Raw genomic sequence first — 14,592 nt, 5'->3', positions numbered from 1 at the left:
ACGCGTTTATTCAACTTCCTTATTTTAGTTGAACATTTGCTGACTTAATTTGCAACCCCTTCAATTACTGCATCGGGTGTACAAGCAGCCTAATAGTTCGTTATCGGAGTTCATTTTCCTCAGCTCAGGCAGTTGCAGCCTCCCGGTTCCAGCATTAGTTGTGCGTTTGAATGAGAGAAGGGCTGGCACGGAATGGAGGGGGGAAGCAGATGTTTTTTTATGCACACGTAAAGCTCCGTTTTTTGACAAATGAAACATTGTGTGCACAATGCACGTTGATGTATTTCATTTCGAGTTTGATGATTGTCAGGGCAACTGTTGGGTTGAAATCGGGCGGAAGGTAGCCAAGTGGTTTAGAGCGTTGGGACTCTCACCGAAAGGTCCCTGGTTCAAATCCCCGAGCCGACTAGGTGAGCAATCTGTTGATGTTCCCTTGAGCATGGCACTTAATAGTAAATCCTCCTGTAAATCACTCTGGATAAGAGCGGCTGCTAAAATGATGATGGGTTTAACAACTACTCTGTAACTATAAATCATCAGAAGCATATCCTACACATGCATGCCAGAGGCTATAAATGTGTTATAGAATCTTTGGTGAATAGATGGCAAATTGTTTTTATAGATTTTTTCAACAGATATTAGTGTAATATACTTGCATATAATCAATGAGGGGTGGCAGGTAGCTTAGTGGTAGGAGCGTTGGGCCAGTAACCGAAAGGTTGCTAGATAAAATCCCTGAGCTGACCAGGTAAAAATCTGTCGTTCTGCCCCTGAACAAGGCAGTTAACCCACTGTTCCTAGGCCGTCACTGTAAATAAGAATTTGTTCTTAACTGACTTACCTGGTTAAATGAGAAATGGCCAGGTATTTATGGGATGTCGTCCAACTAGTTAAATGAGAAATGGCCAGGTATTTATGGATGTCGTCCAACTAGTACGGTAGGCAGCCTACCAAAACAATAACTACTATGACAACAGACTTGGTTGTAGGATCTGATTGGCACCACACTGCATAGTTGAAAGGAGTTTTTGCCCAGAACTCCTTTCATTAATAATGCAATCCGACATGTCATGTCAGTGATTGTGGAGACAGGTGTAGAGCAGATGGATGATTCTGATATTTTCTCATCATGACATCATCACAGCTAGCTGACGCGCCCGGTCTCGGTCGACACCTCTCACAAGATATGACAGCTGGAGTGACAGTAGTTGAAAGTGGATCCTCTGGGACTGAGGATTTAAGGAGAGGTGGGCAAGTGACAGGTGCAGGTGATGGATCACTAATTAGATTGTTTCAACATCGAGGGAGGAAAAGAATGAAAAGCTAAATGCTTGAACGTGAGTAGTTTGACGCAAAGACTGTCTGTCACATTCTTTAAAACTAGGCAAGTCAGTTAAAAACAAATTCTTATTTTCAATAACAGCCTAGGAACCGTGGGTTAACTGCCTTGTTCAGGGTCAGAACGACAGATTTTTACCTTGTCAGATCAGGGATTCAATCTTGCAACCTTTCGGTTACTAGTCCAACGCTCTAACCACTAGGATACCTGCCGCCCCACGTTGACAAGATATTCGAGTTACCCCTCTAACAATGGAAAAATAGGAGGTGAGATCAGGACTATTCTAGAGAGGACGTGAGATCAGGACTATTCTAGCCAATGAGAAGGCAGATATGCATATGAACAACAGGCCATAGAGATAGATAGAAGACATGTCTTTATATCTGTGCCAATTGGCTGATTGCTCCCAACTCGTAGGCGTCCCTACGCAATTGACTGCTTTAAAATGGTGGAAGCCCTCAATGGCATTTTCCATGCTAAAACAGGTTATATTCATGATGAGTCCTCTGTCTATCTCCATGACAACAGGCACAACTCTGATATAAAGTCGTTTTTGAGTAAGTTGCCGAAATGCCACTTGTGTCCACTTATACCAGCGCAATCGTAACAACCTAAAACCATTACAAAACTTCTATTAGAACAAATAAGCCTCACGTAGCAAATTAGCGATTACATGTTTTTGTTGACCAAATTTGACTCTCTCATTGACCTCCATATAAAAATTCCTAACTTCTTGGGCTTATTTTCGTGGACAGAGTAAAACCTCTCGCTTGTTTGATGTCAGGTCAGAAATCCCTTTTTATGTTGGTCGCTGTAGGAGCCAGCCCTTTGTTTAGGTATTGGCAAGTCATCGTTATGTTTGTCATTCAAATTACAACGAGTGATTGACGAAGAGTGTGTTAAATGGTTTATACAGACAGAGGACATTAGGATAGTCTCTATTTCTTTATGCTACTGAATCAGTAATCTGCAGTCATCGATTTCTCCGTTTTAATGTCGTTTGGCGAGGGCCACAGAAAGTGTCAAAGGACGTTGTATTCTCGTTCAAACTCAACTTTGGTCAATTCAATAAGGGGTCATATCCATACACACTAAACACGTGAGTCACCACCAATACTAGATGTGAGGATGGTTCTTATCAATGGCTTCTTTTTTTTAGCAATAATGTAGTCTACGATACATTATGTTGTTTCTGTGAGGTGAATTTACTCTTCCGGCAACTGATGGTGACTTCTAACAATGTGGAAGTCTGCAATTGCTTGTGCTGCAAAAGGAATGCATTACATATTCTGTCTGTCCCGTAATTTGTGTGAAGAGGAGGAGAGATGAAGAAGGCAAAAATGAGCTTCCCCGAGGCTGAAGACTGTTATAGTCTGCCGAAATCTAGGCCTTTGTTGTCTGTGTACAAGGTAATTGAAAGTTCCTAAACCTCTCTTCCTCTCTCCCCAGTTATCTGTCTCTCTTTCCTTCCCACTCTCTCTCCCCCTATTTTGGTCTCTCTGTCTGTCTCTCGTCTTGCCTATCTGTTTATCCCTTTGTCATTCCCCCCCCCCCTCTCTGTCTCCCTCCCCCTCTCTATCTCTAGTCCTCCTGCTCTTCTTTCCTCCCCCCGTTGCCCACTGAGCTCCAGGATGCAGCTAGCTGATGTTGATTATTTGTGCAGTAATCGTCCCCTGGAATTCAGTCTTGGTGGCAGAGTGTGGAGAAACTCAGAATTGCCAAGGCACAACTCGCCATCCTGAAAGGCTGATGTAACACGCCTCGACATGGCAGTGTGATTGCGCCTGGAACCAAATTCCCCGATTTGCCAACGGGGTGCCCGAGCTAATCACCGGAAAAATAAATACAAATAGATGTTTTCTTTTCCACCTCCAGCCCAAAATAAGACTTGAGGGGTAGCAGTACCTACAGCGTCACGGCAATCTGTTTGGAGTGGGCTGCATTGACAATGATGTGAAGACAGTGACAGTTTGAGAATAGGTCATGCAATTGCGTGTTTGTGAAAACACACTGTGCTTTGGCATTGTCACCACCAAGATGCTGTGTATAATTTCTCAGAGTTAGCTCAAGAGTCCAAGGATGCCACCAAAAAGCTCTCCTGGTTTTGAGTGATAACAAAAGCATCTCCCCATCGACTTCAATGTTGTTTTCTTCGCAATTACTGTTCAACATCCTGATTGTCAATGAATTACATGCAGTTGATACACAAACACAGCCAACACCCAAACAAGCTATGCAGGTTGACTTTGCATTGTTTTGCCATGTCAGTTGGCAAGCTATGGACCTGAAAGTGAGGTTAAAATGGAGTGGATGATCAGGTCTTGTCTGTGTGCTAACTCCATTTGGCCCCAATACACACAGACAAATGCCAGTGCCAAAATCTCTCCGGCGCAAATAATTGGCAAGGCTCTGCGGGTGGATGTTCTCAAATGATGTAGAAAATCCCTCATGTTTTCAATTAGATTTCAATTTGAGGGTTTTTGTGGCAGATACAAAATGTGACATAGTGCATCTTCCCGTCTAAGAAGTTTGAAGCAGACGTTTTTCAAAATCAGTTTGCTACTGTATGTTACGTACTGTTGTTTATTTGCTGTGTTGTCTTGCAGTATTACTTAACAGCCTTGTTGCAAACAGAGTTGATGGATTTGGAGTGGCTTCTTTCGTTTTGCTTTGTCGTAAAGACCAGTAATATGGAGTGAATGCAATGTTGTTGATCTCTTTTTATTTTCAAGTATTGTGGTGACAGCATCACCGGCAGGGACTGGGGAGTTGGTTAGGATCAAAATAAATATGAAAGGAGAAAAGCCCAGGTGTCACGTATGCTCCCTCTCCGGCCTCTAGGTCACCAGGCTGCTGATTATCCCGCGCCTCATGACACTCACCTGGACTCCATCACCTCCTTGATTACCTTCCCGATATCTGTCACTCCCCTTGGTTCTTTCCTCAGGTGTTATTGACTCTGTTTTCATGTCGGTACGTTGTTTGTGTGTCGTGTTTATTTATTAAAACACTCCCTGTACTTGCTTCCCAACTCTCATCACACTCGTTACACCAGGTAAAAAGTTCAAGGAAAACCCAGCTGTCTTCTGAATGCCTAACCCAGGGATAGGGTTTTATTTTTCTGTGGGACAATTACACAAATCGTTATGCAAAAGTCACACCGGAATGGCTTTCCAAGAGGAGTTGAGTGGTCTAGTCTCAGTCTTGACTTAAATCAGCTTTAAAAAAAATATGTGAAAAGGTTTAAATATCACTGCCCATCAATGATACCCAACCAAATGTAATGAGTTTTAGCAGTTTTGACAAAAACAATGAATATTTGTTGCAAAGTTAGTAGACTCTTAATGAAAATGATTCACGGCTGTAATGGCTGCCAATGGTATTAAACCAGGGGGGTGGAGACTTCCATTTTTTTTATTTTATTTCTTTCTTTCACTTTGAAAATGGTTTAGGTGATGTAGATCTATAGGAAGAAAATCAAATGTAACCATTTTTTAGATGTAATTTTAGCAGAAAATTTTGAAAAAAGTTCAAGGGAGTGCAGACTTTCTGTTGTATGTGACGTAGTATGCCATTTTTGGGGACCACTTTTGGCTCATGAGTACTACACTCAGAACCCCTGGCAAAAAATATACAAAAGTACCAGAGAATCTCTTTAATTGTCCTATTGGGAAAACCAAATTAGTGGTTGAGGAGATCCATGAATAGATCTTTAATGAATCGCCATTTCATCTGTATTTTTATTTAACCTTTTATTTAACTATACAAGTCAGTTGGCGGCCTACCCCGGCCAAACCCTACCCTAACCCGGACGACGCTGGGCCAATTGTGCACCGCCCTATGGGACTCCCGTTCACGGCCGGGTTGTGATACAGCCCGGAATCGAACCCGGGTCTGTAGTGACGCCGCTAGCATTGCAATGCAGTGTCTTAGACCGCTGCGTTACTCTGGATTCATTATATAACACTATGCCACAGTTATTGTCAAAAACAATCAAAAACTACATTTTGTATTGCAAAAAGATCAACCCTTCCACTCTCCATGTAAATAACAATGCTTTTTATATTCAAAATGATTGATTCATTTTACATCGCCCCTTTAGCAGTTCTGCAGAAAGCAACATATAATGTACACTGGCCAGTGCTTGTCCTTGAAGGGTCATTGCTCCAGGTTTGTTAGGATCAAAAAGTGGAGTTTTGTTTATGGGACCCATGAAGATACAATGCATCTATAAAAAAAATATTTTACAAATCTGTAATTACTAACTTCCCAAAACTTTGTCTACTCTTTTATATTCCTACAAAAGCATGATAGACATTAATAATTTAAAGACAGAACCACTTGTTTAAACTTGAATTGAACTTTAACGTCTCTTTAAATGCCTCTTGATATTAGCATCCTATTTGACATATTTCTATCAGACATGTCACACACACAGAGGTGGTGATTTGAAATGAATAAACTTGTCAAGTGAGACTATTGCAACAGATCCATACATCCCAGGTACCAGCGAGTTCCTCACTTAGTTTTTTTTTTGCCACCTCATGCCCCTGTGTATCAATAAAAACAGTCAATAGGACTATGTTGTTTAAATCTCTTCCCGTCATTATTTTCTCCTAGCTGCAACTCCAACGTTAATGAACCATCAGCTGCCATTCTGGGCTGGACCATTGATCTGCCTGTTTAGCCTCCATTTTGAGGACGTGAGCACATAGGGTGGTCAGGGCCGCACTGGAGAAAAGGATAATGTATACAGGTCACCTTGAGGAATTACAAAGGCAAAAAAAAATATTCAGTACATATATTTGACTGAATAGTAGGTATTCATGTCAGGTATGCAGTACTAACAAATGCATACTAATTGCAATGTAAGCCTAGCTGCTCACGTTTTCATAATTGCCAAATTTGACATACTTGTGAGCTTTAACGATTATTCCATTTAATGCAGACGTTGTGAAGCTTAGCACTGGCTCATAATCATCCTGGGGTCAGAGTGCACCAATCCACGGGAAAGCAAAACGTCATGAGATTGGGAACTATGACATTATTAGCTAAGGTATAGTGCTATTATCTGGTTGAGTTAAAAAAAAAAACTACCTTTTTTATTTAGTCTTTAACTAGGCAAGTCAGTTATTTACAATGACGGGGTACTTGTATAGCCTTCCCCCGGCCAAACTTTCCCCTAACCCGCCAATTGTGCGCTGCCCTATGGGACTTTAATGCATTTCAAAATTATTTTATACCTCAAGAACATCCAGTATTTCTGAGAATGGCCCACAATAATTACATCCATGTCACATGTTATGGAATTAGCTACATTTTTAAACCATGTGCTGAAGTTAGAAAAACAGCTAACTAACCTCTGTGCTACTGGAGTTAGCTAAATTGCTAACTAACCTCCATTGTCACAGATGCTCAGAACCTTATGCCACAAGTGCTGGAGCTAACTGGCCTCCATGTTACACATGCTGAAATGAGCTAGACCGCTAACTGGCCTCCATGTTACACATGCTGAAATTAGCTAGACAGCTAACTGACCTTGATTCCCATGGGCCATGCCATATGTACAAAAGTTAACGAAACAGTTAACTCACAAATATGTTCCAGAGGCTGATTAAAAAGTTGCCCTGTAACCCTCGGGTCTCCAGCACTTCTTCAGTAAACACGACAGACTTAGAGAACTCCTGTCTCTGCTCCGAGGGATGTAAACATAGCCACAGGCTCATTACGCTCAAATGAGCCCCAGTGTGAAATGATGCAAAAACTGGAGAGCTTATCCAGGCCATTAGAAGGAACTCGTATGTAAGCTCTGGGTGCCACTGTATGGGTTGATTTGTCACGAGAAAAGATAACACATCAACGAATAAAAGTGTGCCATTTTTAGTTGCGTGTTATGTGTAGTGGTATGCTGATATCTACATACTCAATCTATCTATTGATGAAAGGTCAAGCATGTGCTGATAGAGATGTTCAGTAATGATCCAGGTAATACAGTAGATAGCTCCTGGCATGTAGTTTTATACATGAGATATAGAGTTAAATAGTAAGACAGCGGAATCCACGTTATGTCTATGAGTAGGCGACATTGATTGCATTGTGTAATGTGGAAAATAATTGAAATTTTAATGACACATTTCTTTAAACATTGTGGTTGGGCATAATATAATGTGACATGGAATGTTCAACAGTGAATAGTGTCGCAGTCTTTTGTGGGTGTGGTGTGTGGGATTATTACGTTTCGCATTCCCAGAGTTGCCATTCTGTCTGACCTGCTGGCTGTCACGATCATCATTCTCTCCTGTCAGTTTCCATAAAAAACTGATACTTTCTAATGTATTCAAAACCACGCTCTTACAGTTTTTAATTGAATATTGAGCAAAGTCATTAGCCTTTTTTGTTTTGTTTGCTTTACTACAAAACTACTTTCTCTCAGGCTGAAAAGGGTGAAAATTGCTCAACCAATTTTTATTTTTGGGAAACAAAAACCCACTGAGCGACTGTAAACATTGTCATTTCCATTTGGCCTTGAGGGGCTTGTTAAATGTATTTAAGCATCTGTGCGCTTTGTGAATCAGAATCCGACTGAGAACATGATGTTTTTCCACCTACGGTCATTGGGCTCTGCACTGCTCACTAGATAGACAGACCTCTTTGGCTGACACTGGGACCTGTGTCGGGGCCTGTGGTCGTCGTTAGCCTCTGCACTGGTATGGTGTTTAATGTCAACATCCAGCATCGACGTCCATTTTAAATAGACCTTTTTGTCTCGGTATCGAGACGTGTTTGTGATTGTGCTGTGTAGCGGATGCACTGCTGCATCGATTCATTCTTCAGACACTTGAATGTTGTTGGTTTGACATCTACTGGCCCCTGAGCAGTTCCTCGGCTCTCACTCGGCTCAAGATAATGAGTCATGAGGAGGCAAAAGGAGGCTGGAACGTTACAACATTGCAACCCCAGCCATCTGTAACACTGTATGTATGTTTTTTGTTGTTGGTGGTATATTGACGTTTTACTGACAGATATAGATTAGAATGTGAGATGGAATGGCAGAAAGTGTGTGGCAGAATTTGGGATTGAACTGCTACCTACAGGGTCAAATGTGGTCCGAGGGCAGCAGCTAGCTGCTAGCACTAGACCAGAATCCGACACCTGCATCCATGTTTTAATACATGTCAAGCATCTCTGTCAAATGTAGTTGTTAAACTCCTGCATGTACTCTACCGTTCCAAAGTTTGGGGACACTTAGAAATGTCCTTGTTTTTGAAAGAAAAGCACATTTTTTTGTCCATTAAAATAACATAAAATTGGTCAGAAATACAGTGTAGACATTGTTAATGTTGTAGCTGGAAACAGCTGATTTTCAATGGAATATCTACATAGGCGTACAGAGGCCCATTATCAGCAACCATCACTCCTATGTTCCAAAGGCACGTTGTGTTAGCTAATCCAAGTTTATCATTTTAAAAGGCTAATTGATCATTAGAAAACCCTTTTGCAATTATGTTAGCACAGCTGAAAACTGTTGTGCTGATTAAAGAAGCAATACAACTGGCCTTTAGACTAGTTGAGCATCTGGAGCATCAGCATTTGTGGGTTCGATTACAGCCTCAAAATGGACAGAAATAAAGAACTTTCTTCTGAAACTTGTCAGCCTGTTCTTATTCTGAGAAATGAAGGCTATTCCACGCGAGAAATTGCCAAGAAACTGAAGATCTCATACAACGCCCCTCTACACTGTATTCCTGATTAATTTGGTCTTATTTGAATGGACAAAAAATAGCTTTTCTTTCAAAAACAAGGATTTCTAAGTGACCCCAAACTTTTGAACAGTAGTGTATGTTTTAATACACGTCAAGCAACTCAAATTGTCAAGCAACTCAAATTTAGTTGTCCTTTGTGTATGTTTTAATAACATTGTTAATTAGTACAACATAATTATACTTTAGGATTACATCAGCACCAGTGGAGGCTGGTGGGAGGAGTTATAGGAGGACAGGCACATTGTAATGGTTTCCTGTGGTTTCCATATGTTTAATGTGTTTGATACCGTTCCATTTATGCCATTCCAGCCATTACAATGAAGCCCGTCCTCCTATAGCTCTTCCCATCAGCCTCCACTGATCAGAACCTTTGACAAGTACTATATTTCAGCTCAGAAATGACATATTAGGAAGTTCCTTTGGTTGCTGTGGGACATTAATTGGGCTCAATTCCATCGATTTAAATAGAATGGCGTTATCATGAGAGCTTCATACACTCTGTTACAGGTACCACTGCTAGTCCATGCTGCTCTTTCTACCCATCCTCTGCAAAAAGCAGGGATCTTATAGTACATGATAGATGTCAGGCATCCACCCACTCATGGCACAGAGACAGTAAGCATTTAATTTATATTTTGAAAATTACAGTTTCCAGGCTTAATCTCAGCCCCCCGCTGGGCTCATTGGGCATTGGCTGGTCATGTGAATTATCATAACTAATGTATTTTTAATACTGAACAGCTTTTGAGTCCCACTGAGAGGGCTGTCTACATCGGACGCAGGTCTGGGAATGCCAACGCTGTGTCTATGGAAATGTAACAGGGATTTATCATCCTCTGCTGACAGGGGTAAGGACACTCATTTAAAAACCCTGTCTAAAATATTAAAGAGTGATATTTCTTCTCTTTAGCCTCCTGAAGATTCAATTGGGTTGTCAGTGAGTAAAAATGGGTTTGGAAGTGGCTCTAATCTTTTCTTAGAACTAGATGTATTTAAGGGATCTACTCAGGGACTGATTGATTACAAAGAAACTGTTAAAGGGTGTTATTTCTTTCATAATCAATAACTTGTTGTTGCCAAGTTGACTACGGATTAAGATATGCAAGAGGAAGAACCGATAGGGTGAACTTGAAGGTACACCTACAGATTTTTTTCTGTAGGTTCAAGTCATACAGACTTGGAGGTCAAACTCACACAAGTCAGACAGTGTAAGTCAAATAGCTTTGCAGCAACACTGTCCTTGCATTTTATTTCTTCCCCATATTGGTCTGTAAAGGGTGTCAAGACCCAAAAATGTCTGAAATATCTTGAATTCACTTTTGCAGTTACTGCAGACAGACATTTTCGGTGAGAGCATCCCGTCTCGTAGTCAGTTTGTGGTTTAAATTCTACTCTGAGGAGGGCCTGAGGGAAGAACCGTGAGAAGCTCTGACAGGTCAGACAGTGTTTTGGGAGGATCATTGATCCCCCTCCCAGGATGTAGAATCTGGAAAGGGGGACATGTGAGAGGTGAACAGGTCCAAGAACCCTCACAGGGTACACATGCTCTGGAGTGTTTGGAATTGATATATTATTTGTTATTACTATTACCAATAGAACCAGGTAGAATAATGGGGGCTTGGGGTATTGCTTTTCCCAAAGGGGAGGTATTTGGTCAGTTGTATTCATGTACTTAGTATTATTACTAATATGCATCTACAGCAGCCAGGCTTATTTTGTTGTTTGCTTATTAAATCAATGGATACAAACAAACATTCACTCATGGGGCAATATTACTTTAGTGCCTTGTTGCAAACAGGATGTATGGTTTGGAATATTTTTATTCTGTAAAGGATTCCTTCTTTTCACTCTGTCATTTAGGTTAGTATTGTGGAGTAACTACAATGTTGTTGATCCATCCTCAGTTTTCTCCCATCACAGTGTAATGACGTTGGCATGTGGGTAAGGTTTATGACCCCCCCATAAATACCTTTCTCCCTTCCCTCTCTCTTGACTCTACAGAGGGACTCTTGAATAGCTTTTGTTAAACAGAGATTCTGGGAATTCAGAAGGTGGGGGGGAAATGAACCATATTTTGGTAATCCAACCAGTTGAACATATGCATTGGTACATAATGAATATGATGTCAGTTCGGTTGTCATGTGAGACATTCTCAGGATGACATAAAAGGTACAATGGAAAGTGTACACATTATAGTTATCAGATTCACATGGAATTGTTGTGCAATTTAAATGTTTGAATATTAAATTATTTGGGAGGGGATGAAATGTGATTTTAACTTCTAAAATGTGAGAATTGGGTTTTCATGAGTGAATTAGGCCCGACTCAGTGGCCCGCCCACATGAAGAGACATTGGTTATAAACTTTGAAACACGCCCTCCTCTCCCTTCCTATATAAAGCCGTGATGACAATATAACTTTCTGTTCCCGGGTATATTAGGATGACGATCCAATGTCAGAAGGGTTCAGATAATAACTACAGAACGAAGCCAACCTCAGCATTAGCTTTGGTTGCGAATGTTATGAACTTTGAACTCTTATTCACTACAGAAGTGATACCTCCTAGCCGTTGAGTTAGCAACAGCAGCTGCAAACGTGGGATAGGAAAGAACAGACAGAGTATTCCATCTACCACACAACGACGTTACTACAACGTATCCAATTTACCTCCAGAGACATTCTTCCGAGGACAGGAAGATCTCTGTTGGCCAACACGACCAGCATCTACGACCAACCTGCCGAAGCGCAGCTCAAAGCAAATATTTATTGCATTTACCTTTTCCAAATGGGCGGTAATTTAGAATGCATAAGATTCTGTATTTACAATAGAGTAGCTGCCTACGGCCCAATAGAGACATCGCTTCTCCCTTTGTTCTTCAGTCATCCCGCTCTTTCACTCAAACCTAGCCCCCTTTTCTTTGGGTTACCAGCTGTCATATCTATCTTTTCCTTTATGACGTAATTTGTAATCAATGTATGGTTCATTCTGTGTATATGTAATTCTGTGTGATTAGTTAGGTATTTATTAAATAAATAATTGAACCGAATTTTGTATTGCTGATTCAACTTGTTAGCCAGGGTTCGTGAAGATAACCAAGAATTTACAACTTTCAGATGAGACTGAAATATGACAATTAATATATAAATATATATAAAATATTACTAGGTCTTTAAGAGTTTATTCGGAAGATAACTGCTCTATAAATATTATTTTGTGGTGCCCCGACCTTCTAGTTAATTACATTTACCTGATTAGCTCAATCAGGTAATATTAATTACAGAGAAAGGATTTTATAGAATTGTTACGGTTTTCTTCCGTCGAAAGAGAGTCGGACCAAAATGCAGCGTGGTTAATTCGATACATCTTTAATGAAGATGAAACACGAACAATACAAAAACAATAAACGTAACGTGAAAACCGAAACAGCCTAAACTGGTGACAACAAACACAGAGACAGGAACAATCACCCACGAAACACTCAAAGAATATGGCTGCCTAAATATGGTTCCCAATCAGAGACAACGAGAATCACCTACCTCTGATTGAGAACCGCCTCAGGCAACCATAGACTTTACTAGACAACCCTACTAAGCCACAATCCCAATACCTACTAAAACCCCAATACAAAAACACAACACAAAATAAACCCATGTCACACCCTGGCCTGACCAAATAAATAAAGAAAACATAAAATACTAAGACCAGGGCATGACAGAACCTCCCCCCCAAGGTGCGGACTCCCGGCCGCACACCTAAACCCATAGGGGAGGGTCCGGGTGGGCGTCTGTCCACGGTGGCGGCTCCGGCTCGGGACGTGGACCCCACTCCAACCAAGTCTTAGTCCCCTTGTAACGCGTCCTTAAATTAGCGACCCTCGCCGCCGACCTAGGCCTAATAACCCTCACCAAGGACCCCACTGGACTGAGGGGCAGCTCGGGACTGAGGGGAAGCTCGGGACTGAGGGGAAGCTCGGGACTGAGGGGAAGCTCAGCACTGAGGGGAAGCTCAGCCCTGAGGGGAAGCTCAGCCCTGAGAGGAAGCCCAGTACTGAGAGGAAGCCCAGTACTGAGAGGAGGCTCAGGCAGGTAGTTGGCTCTGGCAGATCCTGGCTAGCTGGTGGTTCTGGCAGATCCTGGCTGACTGGCGGATCTGGAAGATCATGGCTGACTGGCAGGTCCTGGCTGACTGGCGGATCTGGAAGATCATGGCTGACTGGCGGATCCTGGCTGAATGGCGGATCTGGAAGATTTTGGCTGACTGGCGGATCCTGGCTGACTGGCGGATCTGGAAGATCCTGGCTGACTGGCGGATCCTGGCTGACTGGCGGCTCTAGCTGCTCTGGCTGCTCCATGCAGACTGACATCTCTGTCTGCTCCATGCAGACTGACAGCTCTGGCTGCTCCATGCAGACTGGCAGCTCTGGCTGCTCCATGCAGACTGGCAGCTCTGGCTGCTCCATGCAGACTGGCAGCTCTGGCTGCTCCATGCAGACTGGCAGCTCTGGCTGCTCCATGCAGCCTGACAGCTCTGGCTGCTCCATGCAGACTGGCAGCTCTGGCTGCTCCATGCAGACTGGCAGCTCTGGCTGCTCCATGCAGACTGACAGCTCCGGCTGCTCCATGCAGACTGGCAGCTCCGGCTGCTCCATGCAGACTGGCAGCTCCGGCTACTCCATGCAGACTGGCATCTCCGGCTGCTCCATGCAGACTGGCAGCTCCGGCTGATCCATGCAGACCGTTGGACGAATATCGTACCTAAAGCACCAAACTAGCAACTCCCTCATAACTCTCTCCTCCACTTTCCCCATTAACTCCTTCACAGTCTCTGCTTCACTCACCTCCAACACCGGCTCTGGTTCTGGTCTCCTCCTTGGCTCCTCACAATAAACAGGGGGAGTTGGCTCAGGTCTGAACCCTGACTCTGCCACACTCTCCCTGAGCCCCCCCCCCCAATACATTTTTGGGGCTGACTCTCGGGCTTCCATTCGCGTCGCCGTGCTGCCTCCTCATACCAGCGCCTCTCCGCTTTCGCCGCCTCCAGTTCTTCTTTGGGGCGGCGATATTCTCCAGGCTGTGCCCAGGGTCCTTTTCAGTCCAATATCACCTCCCAAGTACAGAAATCCTGTGATCGCTGCTCCTCACGATAAACAGGGGGAGTTGGCTCAGGTCTGAACCCTGACTCTGCCACACTCTCCCTGAACCCCCCCCCCCCAATACATTTTTGGGGCTGACTCTTGGGCTTCCTTCCGCGCCGCCGTGCTTGTCTCTTCAACTCCATTCTCCTATAACCCTCTTCGCACTGCTCCAGCGAATCCCAGGCGGGCTCCGGCACTCTCTCTGGGTCGACCGCCCACTTGTCTATTTCCTCCCAAGTCGTATACTCTAAACTTTGTTGCTCCTGCTGCCGCTGCCTGTCACCACGCCGCTTGGTCCTGTTGTGGTTAATTCGATACATCTTTAATGAAGATGAAACACAAACAATACAAAAAC

This window comes from Oncorhynchus kisutch, linkage group LG27, assembly GCF_002021735.2.
Source record: "Oncorhynchus kisutch isolate 150728-3 linkage group LG27, Okis_V2, whole genome shotgun sequence".
Classification (NCBI taxonomy): Eukaryota; Metazoa; Chordata; class Actinopteri; order Salmoniformes; family Salmonidae; genus Oncorhynchus; species Oncorhynchus kisutch.
Note: the sequence above shows the minus strand (reverse complement) of the source record.